At 30.9% G+C, this 13,398-nt stretch overlaps 1 pseudogene; it reads right to left on the bottom strand.

Annotated features, from left to right (window-relative positions):
• Positions 1-12,313, bottom strand: part of LOC113370949 — a 15,250-nt pseudogene extending 2,937 nt beyond the window's left edge.
• Between the last annotated feature and the right edge of the window lie 1,085 nt (positions 12,314-13,398).

Here is a 13,398-nt window from a genome sequence, read left to right as displayed (position 1 = left end):
TTTAGCTTAACTTAGATTTTAATTGAAATCTAGCGAGTTAGTGCAATATGCTGTCTGCAAAATTGATAATTATCCTATAATATACGTGTTTGATATTCACGGCTTAATGATCAGAGCACACCTGAACTATCCTACTATCTTAGCAATTAAATATTAGAAGGATTATACAGTATATAGGTATATGCATAACAAATATTTTTCTCCTAGACGAGAATATGGTAATAATCACTTATGTCAAATTTAAAGCTGAACGTAATGCTAAGACGGCCATAAATTTTACCATATTATAATATAAAGTGGTCTACTTTTACATTGTTGTTGTTTTTGATAAAAATGCAAAAATTTCAGAAAACTTATGCACGCGCACACTCTTCTGGATCATAAAACATTAATCGTTAGAATAACAAACAAAACATTAGTGGTTCACCCAGGCGACTTTTTTTGGAGAGATGTGGTTCGCATAATTTTCCCTGAACTCGAATAATGAAATAATAAATGGTAGAAGAATAATGAATAAATTGGAAAAGTATTATGGACATATATAAATAAATAATTCAACAATACAAAAAGTCTTGTCTAAATAATAATAATTATAAATCTACTTATGCAAATAGACAAATAAAAATATCAGATTCATGTATGATTTATGAAAGAATACTGCTGCAGTCGGATTTTAATAAATCTTTTTGAAATTTGTTAAGATATTTTTTTAGGATTGTTGTGGATTATAGAATACTAGCAACCCGACGAACTTCGTTTCGCCACCAGATGGTTTCGTAAGAAATATGAAGAAATTTTTTGTTTGTTCTATATTTGAAAAGAAAAAAATTGATTTAATTATACAACAGTAATGAATTTATTTTGATTACAAAATTAAGTGTTTTTTAGTTGAACTTCTCTAAGTAAATGAAAGTGAATCCGCAGAATATCCGTTTCAATGAAGTGCTCTTTGGTAAACCACATTTTTTGTTTTTTGGTCTGACGTTAACACAAACAAAGCGGATGGTTTTCCAACTCGTGAACAGGCAACGTATAGCTGTCCATGTGAAGAATAATGATTTTCTAAATAATCTATTTGAAATTCATCCCGCAAACACTAAGCGATTGGCCTTGCGACTTGTTATGGCGAATCCAAGGCGAACTGGAAATTGCAATCGTTTGAAGTCAAACGGAAGACCAGTCAGAATCATTGGTATGTCACAAATTGCCAGCAATTTTTGATTGGAATGGTGAAATTCAGTGCGTGTACATCATTATTCTTTGCGGCAAGAATTGATCGTTGACTTAACCAAGCATAATTCTAATAATTGTCACTACTAATTCATCACTCGAATTTTTAATTACGGTGCGTGAAGTTCCAGCAGCTTGCATTAAGGCACGATGCCATGCACAACTAATTTTCTTAGCTATAAACCCTTGCGGAGCCCGAGACCTTTCCAACGAATGCAAAATTGTCGAAATCGGTTCGTGCGTACTGGGTTATTTCGTCAGGAAGAAAACCCGACTTATTTTTATATATATATAAATATAATTATATTGTAGAAATAAATGAAAAAAAATACAAAAAAAAACTCACACATTTATTTCACTTATGAGCTAAGACAATATTAAAATATAATATATGAATAAGATAAATGTAATGTCTACAATATTATCGCCGCAAACCAGCTGAGATGTACCAGAAATTAAAACAATATAAGATAAAATATATGTTTTGCAAATAGAATTATATAATTTAGATTAATAAATAACCCAATACGTTTCAAAACTGCATATACATTATTTTTATGCATGTTGTATTTTGCTTTACTTATTATTTAATAAAAAAATTTTCTACTTATTGAAAAATGATTTAGAATTTGTTTCATGTGTCAAAATTAATTTGTTTCAATTGTTTCATCATGATTTTAGATTAAACAGTGCCATATGAACTAGATTTTACAAATTAATTCACCAAAATTTTAAGAAAAGCAATAATATTTATTTAATATATATATTTAATAATAATTTAGTTTAAAGTTTATTATTCATTGAACTATTAGGGGGAAGTCTCCTATTGGCGGACACCTGAGGTTATTTAATAATAAACCAAAAAATATTGCACGAAATGTTTATAAATTATTATTTATTTTATAATAAAAGTTTAAATATAAGTTTGAAATCAACTAAATTAACAAAACTGCAATATTTGCTGAAAAAGAATAATACTATCAATCAAACATTGGTATCAAAAATTATTTTTAAACAGTGGCACCTAGTACCGGACATTTCAAAATAACCTGCATTGATCACATATGTAGCCATCCCACACTCTGGATTGTCTGCACATGTGTCTTTGACGAATATTCTTAGATATTAGAAAATTAGTCACTATTCATCCCGATGCTCTCAGCTGGTGCATTTACCATAAGCTTTTCATTCTTTGATTAGGTAATACGAAAAATGGGGGTATGTAGTTAGCACTCATACAAAACAAAATTAAATAATTGATGTATATTCTCACAAGAAATATCAATATGTTTACTGTCCGACACTAAGGGACGACTTAGTGTCCGGTGCTAAGGGACAGACATTTTTACTTGTATTTTGAAACAAAAAGATTTATACTTGCTTAAATAACACGTGTTAAATAGAGTGTCCGGTGCTTGGTGCCGTCCGACGTTACGGGACTTTTCCCTAGAAAAATGTAATTTAGAAATTGTAATTGCCAAAAAGGTGATATTGTTCTTTTACCGTAGTAAAAGTAAAGTAAATATAGTATATATTTATTATTTGTGAATTTCTTATGCTGATCCAAAAACTGCATTTTCCGATACGTGTATAGCTTATGCTAAGACCATAAATGGAAAGATATTAAAATGAATATTGAAAAGTATTAGATAGAATATTAAATTGGAGACTTGAGCCATCTATATATATATATATATATATATATATATATATATATATATATATATATATATAATCTGTGGAAAACCTATGCTTTTTTATCAAAAGCTTCTGCTCTAGTTCATAATTCGTTTATGGAATACTTTGCATCATACATTTTCCACGCGTGTTTGGTCGAGTTTAACGTTCGCATATACATTATATGACTCAATTCAACCCTCGGATTTGATTTATAGCTGAGATAATTTTGATATTGAAACGTAAATACAGGTTAATCGTACCGCAATCGCAACATATATCAGATTAATAGTATGAACCCAATTCATAATATTTTATATTATCTTGATATCGTAAAGGCTTTTTATGGTGCACATTTCCATCGAATTTTACGCGGACTTTCACAATTATTTCTCGTATAATGGTTTGTTTGTGAATATATGTAATTAACAATTTATGACAGATTGACCTATTGAAACCCAACACATGCAAACTTTATATTTACATATTTATAATTTCATTTAATACAATAATGTATTTTATTACAAATTCTTTATAATTTTGTAGTTTCTGCTTATGTAGAATAGATTTGCAGTATCTTATATGAGAATTTTATATCTTTATGGATTGAAAAACTAAGAGAATATTTTCATATATCTGATGCTCTTTTTATAAACATATAAGCATTTGAATTGAAATATGATAAAAATATCAGCTCTACCACATAAAAATATTACGCATTTTATGGGCAATTTCGAGTAACCTCGTATCCCTGATCCCGGTTAACACTGTACCAAATCAATGGTCGTGAAAATTGCTCATATGAAAAAAAATGTGCGTGAAAAAGCGAGGTCAGGTCAGCTGGCAATGCCTCGGTTGCGTCTAGACTCACCGATGGATGGTTTAGTCATTTGTCGGTGGAAAAATACATAGGGCTTTCGGCGGTTTTATTTGCCTGACTATGACATGTGGATTGAAAATTATCAAAATGAAATGAAAACGAATTATTAAATGAAAACCATTGTGGGACAAATTATTGTTATTGCGTTTTGGTTTTATTGTGACGTAGATATTGGAATGAGTACTTGGATTTTACATCAATTCATAATATCTGATTGGGTATTTTGTGACTAAATTGACAAAATACTAATTGTGAAAAAATTGCTGAAGTCTATACAATTAGTTTGCATACAATAAGATTATTTGGTGATGTCGTTAAATTAACACAAAGAAATTTTGTGTCATTAACAATAATATAATATATTATAACTATTCTTAAGACGTCAATTTAATTCAAAATGTTTCATTTTGTTGGAAGATTTTGAAATCTATCTTTTTGTTTGTGAACAACATTCTTGATAGTATTTTTATTAAAACTCTAAATAGAATGTTACAATTACGTTCATACGCATGTATTGTCAAGTTATTTATTCATTTTGCTATTAAATTTGTATGTTGTATATCATCTGAGATCATAACAAAGTTTAGATAGGATTTAAAAGTTCATGAATAAAACATGGCCGCATAAACTTGAATCGATCATCTACTTTATAATATTCAATATTGCTTGCTTTTACGTTTGTAATAAAAAAAGATTAGTTTGGTGCCGGAATCCACCATGATTTTTTCATATTTTAAAGTAGAAGGCAAAAGATGCGCAATCAGTAATTACCTTAATTCTTACGACGTCGCTATCAAGTGACAAACGGCCAAGTATCAATATTCATAACAATCGTATTTTTTATGTCGGTAATTTTTTCGGTTTTGAGCTCTTTTATTTAGTATGTGATACCTGAATATTTTTCCAGTGTACGTTATTTAATTGTATTTGTCATATTGTCATAATATGTATTGTTAATTCTGAGATAGATTCAAGAGCCTTTGATATAACACTACTAATCTATTTGGGGTAAAAAGGACCACTTATACACTGGCAAAGATGGAAACTATAAAAAAATAGTAAATATAGAATGAATTTAATTCAAAAATAAAAATTTTACAAGAGCTATATCAAATTAATAGTTATTCCAGGTATGTTGATGAATATTTCTGATGAAGTACCAGATCAAGGTTATATACAGTGTGATCTTTGTGAAAAATGTTTCCATGAACTTTATATTACGCATTGGTTAAACTATTAACTAGATAGATATTATTGAAAATCTCTTCAAAACTTAAAATATTGGACCCTTAAATTTGTTTTTCCCCTTGCAGTCGCTTCTTACCTATTGCAAATTTTAAAGATTTTTGTTAATGATTAGTTATTGACTTTATATACACGTACATTAATCACATACATTTTATAATTAATCTTTACACTTTTATTTTATTTGCTTATATTTAATTGTATATTGCACCATATATTCTTTTCTTTGACAATAATTTTCTTGTTTAATAATGTTGTAAAATTAGTGGGTTGTGAAAATTTTAAAGATTTAAAAAAAGTACTTCCATGATTAGGAATTAAATGGGATTTTTACTTGAAATTGCTCGATAGTTGTTTGTTTGATACGTGTTATGTGTTGTAATGTTGTTCATTTAGTTTCGGCAATATAATTACTGAAAGTTAAATTGGACCTTCCAGCTCCACTATCCTACCTAAACTCTAAATATCTTTATGCAAAGTTTTATATTTAAAATCTCATATAACTCAAATAATTCTGTTAATAATATTTTAATATTACAAAAACTCATTTTTTGTAATTCAGCAGATAATAAATTAATTTTATTATAGAGAAGAAATGAATTACATAGCATAGTTGATCTCTGTAGGTTGATAACTAGAATGCAAGTTATAGGACTATTCTGGTCAAACTATTTTAAATCATTTTGTAAGTTGCGTTGCTTCTTTATTTCAATACTTGAACAATCATCATAAATAATAGAAGACAACAAAGAAAATAGAAATTTAATAGACCTATCAATATTATATTATTATCCCAGCAGCGGTTAATAATCTGATTAATTAAATGGTTCTGGGAGAAGACGCGGCGCTGTGAATGTTCGGTCGTAGTCCATATGTTGCTCCGGGATTACTGTACGTGGACCTGGTTTAATTAAAGGACCTCATGATTAATTTTCAAAGCTTGACACTCGGCCAGCATGTTCAACAAGGATGTACTTCGTTCCGTGAATATGTATTGTGATAAATTTTGTACGATGATAGGATAGAACATACTGTGTTCGTTATAGTAATGAAGGAATTTAATGTAGGAACCAAATTACTTACAGCGTAATTGTTCATTTCTATCAAGAATTTTGATAAAAAACATTGTCGAGAGTATTGATCTATCACCGCTAAGAACAAAGAATAGATAGACCTCAAAATCTCATTTTAGTAATTATAAACTAGAGAAATATTTACTATCTACTATGTTTTCTACTATGATTTATTATTCAAAGGATATTATATGAATATTTAAAATATCAGTTGTGGTTCAGCATGTTATTTAGAAGACACGTAAGCGGGTGGAAAATGTTGGTAACAGTTAATTATGTACAAACGATGATGGATGGTCCTTGTTATGTTTTCGTTCAGGCATGCAACACATTAACATACATTGTGGAAAATGAGAAATTTTAAAATACTTCTCTTTATGGATTATTTCAAATAAATATTCATGACATGGGAAAAACAACGATAACTTAATTTGTTGTCAACTCAGAATTTTGACCGAAGCGAAAATGTATAGGAATAATAGATATATACAAAAGTTAATTTATTATATCTTAATAGTATCAATTAATATAAAAATGTAGTTGATTTTTTCCAATTACTTTATATTTATTTAACACATATTTCTTCTAACAATGTTTACAGATTTCTAAAATGTCAAATAAGACTATCAGTATTATTATTAAATTAAATATAATAAAAAATATAAAAATATAGAGACTTAATATTATATCACGGTCTTAATTCTTTTCCCTTGCATTTACTATCATGGCCAGGTGGCACAGATTCGTCTCCTCCTTTTTTCCCCTCTCCGGGCATTTGGAATTTTACTTTTATTTTCGCTGATTTTGCCAAACGAACTATATGTGATAATTTTACAGCTATAGCCGCAGATTCTGAAAAACCATCGGCTGGTAAAATTTTCATCTTGCTCTCCTTGATCAGTTTTTTAGCTTGCTCGACATTGGTTCCTTTCAATCTAACAACTATCGGAACTTTTAATTTTAGCTCTTTGGCAGCATCTATAATACCCTTAGCAACAATATCGCATCTCATGATTCCACCGAAAATATTAACCATAATGGCTAATACTTTTGGATCTGTGGTGATGATCTTGAAAGCTTGTTTAACAGCTTCAGCAGTAGCACCACCACCAATATCTAAAAAGTTAGCTGGATCTCCTCCATGTAGTTTGATGATATCCATTGTTGCCATAGCAAGACCAGCTCCATTTACCATACATCCAATTGTTCCATCTAAAGCAATATAGTTAAGGCCAAACTTTGCGGCTTCCTTCTCTTTAGGATCTTCTTGAGTCCAATCACGTAAGTCAAATAATTCTTTTTGCCTAAAATCGGCGTTATCGTCAAATCGACATTTACAATCCAGGCTGAAAAATACTTTTTCTGGTGGACCTTCATGTATGTCTTCAGCAAATGGATTAATTTCAACTAGAAGTGCGTCTTTTTTGACAAAAATGTCGTACATCTTTTCTAGAACGCAGCTTGTATTTTGTGCAAAGTCGTCTCCTAATCCGATGGCATTGGCAATTTTACACGCCTATAATATTTTAATTGACCGATTAATGTAAAATTAGTTTTTACAATGAGAATAATAATATAAACCGAATTGAAACAATTTAGTAATTTGTAGTTTTTATTTGGTTTATATATAATTTTAAAATGGCTTTATTATAATAAAACCGGTAGTGTTAATAATTAACTTCAATCATTTAGAGCATTAATTTAAATTAAACAAAATAAACATAGAATCACTTAGAAAATTTACTAATTTGCAATTTATTATGTTATGATTCAATTTATTCCGTAAGTGGATATTAGTTCTATTACCAGTACCTGTTCATGCGTTAATCCTTTAATAGGATCTATTGGTTAATAACAGGACCTCCAAAAGATCGTTCCATCATAACGGCTAAGTAAAATTCACGTCTTGGAAACATTCTTTTAGTCACCAAAACAGAATTGCAGATTCTGCCAGCTGATCCTGTTTGTTTTGTGACTAATATTTGCCCTATCATCTATATAATAAAAAAATATTTGACTTACGATTTTTCATTAAACTAATTCCATTTCCATTTAATTAATAATTTTATTAATCAAATTTATTTATTGTTATTTATCTAGTTATTCTTTAGATTAGACCTGATCGTACTTTTCTATTGATACCTGTTTAGCAATCGTTTCTGCTTGTTCAGGTGTCGAAACCATCTGGACTCCTCCTTGCAATCCACTTTTAAATCTACCGACACCTCTTCCACCAGCCAAAACTTGGGCTTTTAATACAATATCTCTAGACTTCAATTCCTCAGCAAATTTCTTAGCTTCTTCTGCTGTTTTAGCTAAGTGAAAGTCTGGAACCTGTATACCTCCTTCCTTCAAAATACTGAAGGAAACATGTTCTAGTACATTGAGTCTTCTTCGAAATTCATTTAGAGAAATTTTTGATTTTAGTAATTTTTTTGAATTTGTTTGAAATGGGTGTATCATTTTCCTTCTAAATGTTAACATGTTGGATTATTAATTTCAATTTCGTAAATAAGGTTGAAATTCTAATAATTGAAAAATAGATATCATAAAAATATTTAAAAAATAAAATTTGATGAATTCATGTAAATTAAACAGGTTGCTTAGATATATCATTTTATGTCAAGATCAAAAATTCAAAATTTTTGTTGGGAATTTTCTATGAGTTATATTTTTTTGAATGATCATTTTTGCAGTATTTCATTCCCAGAATGCTTCCAGTTAAAATTTTATTATACTAGCCAGATTAATTTTTTTTTGATTTGTATATTTTTATACCAGCTGAATAATATTGATATATTACGCGCTATCAAATTTATTGCAGTAATTTTATAAAATATTTTGATATCTATATTGAAATGGCTAATTATATGCATATTATATTTTATTTCAATCTTCATATTAAAACTGCAAAAATGTAGAATGTATCAAGTGTTTTAATCAAAACATCCATCTCACACATTGCAATGTAATAGAAACAATCTCTTTATATCAATCGCTAATTATTCACTGACATATTGCACTAAAACGCGCAGAGGGAAATTTTGCAATCAAAATTACTCTGACACTTCCAGTGTCCCATTTCCTGCTATAAATGATCAATATTATTTGCATGTTTCATGTCGAAACATTTGATCTCTTGTTTGCATCGACTGATGGTAAATATAGCACATGAATACATATATAGTCACAAAAACTCTTTTATTAGATTTTTTCTTTAATTATCACATACAAAGACCTTTAGAATATAAATCCTTCGTGTTCCAGTTTGGAAATAGATTTTTCAATTCGTTTGATGACGGGAGTGTGCGATTCTTTCATGCATTTTTATGTTGATTTATTTCTTTCATTCTTTGGAGATAGAAATGACATTGCTCTCTGTATATTTTTTCATTAAATTATATTAAAATCTCACAATCAGTGCAATACAAGTTTAGAATTCTATTGTGTTCCTTATATTATAAATATATTCCTTTTAAAAATTAAAATAATTTTTTAAACTACAGCGTGGGATCACAATATGGTAATTCATATTATTTTTCAAGATTTTGGTTATGAACAACGATATTTTTATATCTTAATTTTCTTTATCATTTTGATGCCGATTATATCGAATATCATTTCTACTATTTATTTTACGATTTTTGTTAAATCAACCATAAATTCCGAGTGCGATTAAGCAATCACAAAAAGCGACCACAAATAAACTCAAGAGAAACAAAAAGCTTTAGGCATAAACATACATTGTAGGAGCGCTTGTTTTATCTCTTTTTTGTAGAAAAAACAATACAAGATTACGATACGCTTGAGGGTGAAGGTTTATTTCGCATCCATCTGACTTGTTCGAATCAAGCAAAAAATGGCATATGTTATCTAACAGTCGCACAAGAACTTCGAATGAAAGGAAACATAATCGCGTTTGCGGTTCGGAGATGTTCATATATCAAATTGGCTATAAGCCGCAGAAGTATTTCTCGTAGGCGTGGAATATCTGCTCGGTAAAGGATAAATTAATTTAAGTCATTTGATGGTAACGCTAATTGGGCCGTTTGATTAAACAGAGCATGCATATTTTATTCGACAAATTAATAGCTCGTACGAATACTTGAAAATTAACATGATATATATCTCGCCAAAGAAAGGAATTCAATTTCATATGTTTATGAATTACTTAACCATCCGTCGGTCGGATATTTTTTCACCTTCGAACGGTCGAAAAGGTCTGGCTGGACCACCATTCATTTTAAATGCATTTATATGGGATAAATGAGTTTTTGGTGTCTTATACATTAACGATTGTTAGTAGTAAATATTTAAAGTTTTGATTTTTTCTTTTTTTTACCGTCTTTTGCATGTGTTGAACTTGCTCATAATAAAAATATTACATATTATATTATATAAAAAAATCAAGAAATATAAAAAAATCGTTGCTTTTTTTGTCAATTTTTCTGATTTACATCAATGAAAAACAATATTCATTCTTTTTCGGCGCCTTTGAAATGTATGTGAAATTCAAATGAAAACGAAATGAGGTGCGTCGCCTTTGAAATGAGCTGTAAAACTCAAAGTGAAAATATAATTTCACTACAGGTTTCCAAAAAAAAAAAAATTTCGAACGCAGTACGGGTAGAAAAATTGTTGATAATAGTGTGCATTACTCATCCGATTTTCAGTGTTTGCGATTACCAATAAGTTTGGTAGGTTTTCAAGGAACTCTCGTCATGAAAATACTAACATTCATGTTACAACACATAGCAAAGAATATATACAACGCAGTTTGAATAGAAAATACCATGAAAAAAGACAAAATACTGGTTTACATATATCAACAAGTGTATATTTCATACAAAATGTATGGGTGGTCTAGACAGACCTTTCCGACCGTTCTAAGTATAAAAAATACCCTTATAATTATCCTTCTGAACATTTTTTCGTCCTGAATTTTTCATTGATCGACAGCTAATGAAATTTTAGGAAAAATAAAAAAATTTCAAGTCGATAGGATTACTAGAAGTATTTTTTTTTTAATTGAAGTCGAAAAAAGTCTGGCCGGACCACGCCGACCGACGGAGGGTTAAACATGACATTTTTGCATATTAGATTTAGACTTAATTTCATTTCATTTGAGCAGATAATATCCGAAAATTATGATTGATTTTATTCACGAATGATAAGACGGTACCAAAATAAGAATGTTTAAAATTTAAATATAGAAAAACGAATGCATATATATTCTTAGATAAATTGCATGCAAGATAAACAATTTCAACTAAAGCTCACCGTCTGCCATCGAGATGATCTCCCTGCGGTCCGGCTAAAGCGAGCGCTTTATAACGCGCCTGTTCATCTGTAGGAAGCACTATATCAACCGAGCGTGATCTCAACGCCCCGGATGGAGGCACTTCTAAACACAAAAGTCCACCATCTGGCGGCCTCAACTCTTGTGTCTTTCCCGCCGAAGACACTTTCGAAAAACACGAATCAACAGACGCAGCTCTATCACGTTTTAAATCCGGCACAGCCAAGTATATATCACGCACTACTAATCCGGAATCAAGTTCTGTCGTCACTTCCTCCGGCGGCACATTTGATGATGTATTCGACTCGTCAGAAGCAGCCACATTCTCTAAAGAGTTGCCTGTTGGTTCCACGACAAACGCTTCTTGACGCGATATAGATCTCCGTCGCGTTCGAACAGGCGGTGTGCCTTCCTCGGGCGGTAATTCTATCGTTGGAGAAGGCGGGTAAGGTTTCACGTCTGTCGCGGGATCCAACAAGGGAAATGGCGGGTAATCGTCATCTTGTGCTGTAGGCGACAAGGTGAATGTAATATTGCAAGGCGATGGTGGGCAAAGTAGTGGCGAACCATTTTCGTTTTCATGGTCGCTATCATTTTCTTCGTCCGTCGTCGACGAGTCCGTATCACTACTATAACTTAATGCCCTTAATTCATGGTGATCTATGAAATACCTTTCACCACCTGTGGCTTCAACTTGGCGTGCATATTCCTCTGCATATTGGCAGTGCACGCAGGGCGGCGGAGTCTTGTTGCTGTTGGAAGACCGCCTGCGCTGAAATCGTCTTGGGACTTCCAGAAATGAACCGGCTGAATCGTCTGAGGAACCAGCAGCAGAATCGAAGCTGCGTGATCGTTGACCGGAACATTGCGGTACTCTAAGGAAGCCTCCAGATGTGTGACCACCTCCATCATCGCCTCCGCAAACTGCCTGCAGAGCACGCTGCGCTTCCAACTGGATTTCATCGAATGAAGCCGATCGGACCTGATATATTATACATATTCAAATAACTGAATCAAATATGTAGGGACACTTAACATCTTGTGATTGTGCGATCATGCTTACCATTGTGCACTACGGATGCAATAGCAGATTGTAGTGCGCTGCTATATTACTATGTAACACATAACGACACAAAAAATAACAAAATTAAGGCAACATTGAAATCCATGCTAAATTTTTCAAGAGTTTATATTATACGCGTGTGTGTAACGCAAAAAAACTCATTTGGAAAAAAAATAGTGCAGTAAACGGAGCGTTTTAGGTCTGAATTTTTTTACTGTGCTCCGAATTGAATGAAATTTTAGAATTAGGTTCATCGTACCCTCAAGTTCAAAAATGAAAACAATTCGGGTTGCGCCATCACCCCCGGGGGGGATGACTCCCCTTCTCAATTGTGTAATTACATTTTTTCAAAATAACGTCGAAAATCAATAGAAGAACTAATTGTAAGGAAAAAATGTCTTTTATAGTTTTTCAAAAAGACTAATACTTTTCAAGTTACTGGCCACTAAAGATTCATATATTTTAGGCGTTTTTTTCGTTTTTTTGCAAATATCTCCTAAAATATACATTTTAACGAAAATCATGTAATGAACAAAATAATGTCAATAAAAATCTTAATAAATCGGTATTACACAAAGTGTTCTAGGAAAAATATTAAGCAAGATTTGAAAGAGCAAAGTTGTTTTTTATTTCGTTAAAGATTTAATTGTTGTATTTAAAGCCATCTAGTGGCGAGGTTTTACATTTTATGCATTTCGGTGAAATTGGGTTCTATAGTGCTCAACATAAGCTTTAAAATAAGTGCTGTTACAAGTTTTTCGCGTATAAAATGAGTGAGATATCATGCAAATAAGAAGCTTTCACGAAGTTTTTTTCTTTTAAATCATATGGTTTAATGAGCGCCATTTGCATCAGAATTAAAGCAATTCACATTCCATCTAGAATTCACTTCATTATAGGTATCTTGATGGATTCTAGTAGATTCACTAAT

Source organism: Ctenocephalides felis, unplaced genomic scaffold, assembly GCF_003426905.1.
Source record: "Ctenocephalides felis isolate EL2017-DRISC unplaced genomic scaffold, ASM342690v1 CF-g0.4_SCAFFOLD_01492, whole genome shotgun sequence".
Classification (NCBI taxonomy): Eukaryota; Metazoa; Arthropoda; class Insecta; order Siphonaptera; family Pulicidae; genus Ctenocephalides; species Ctenocephalides felis.
Note: the sequence above shows the minus strand (reverse complement) of the source record. Positions and strands in the feature narration are given on the sequence as shown.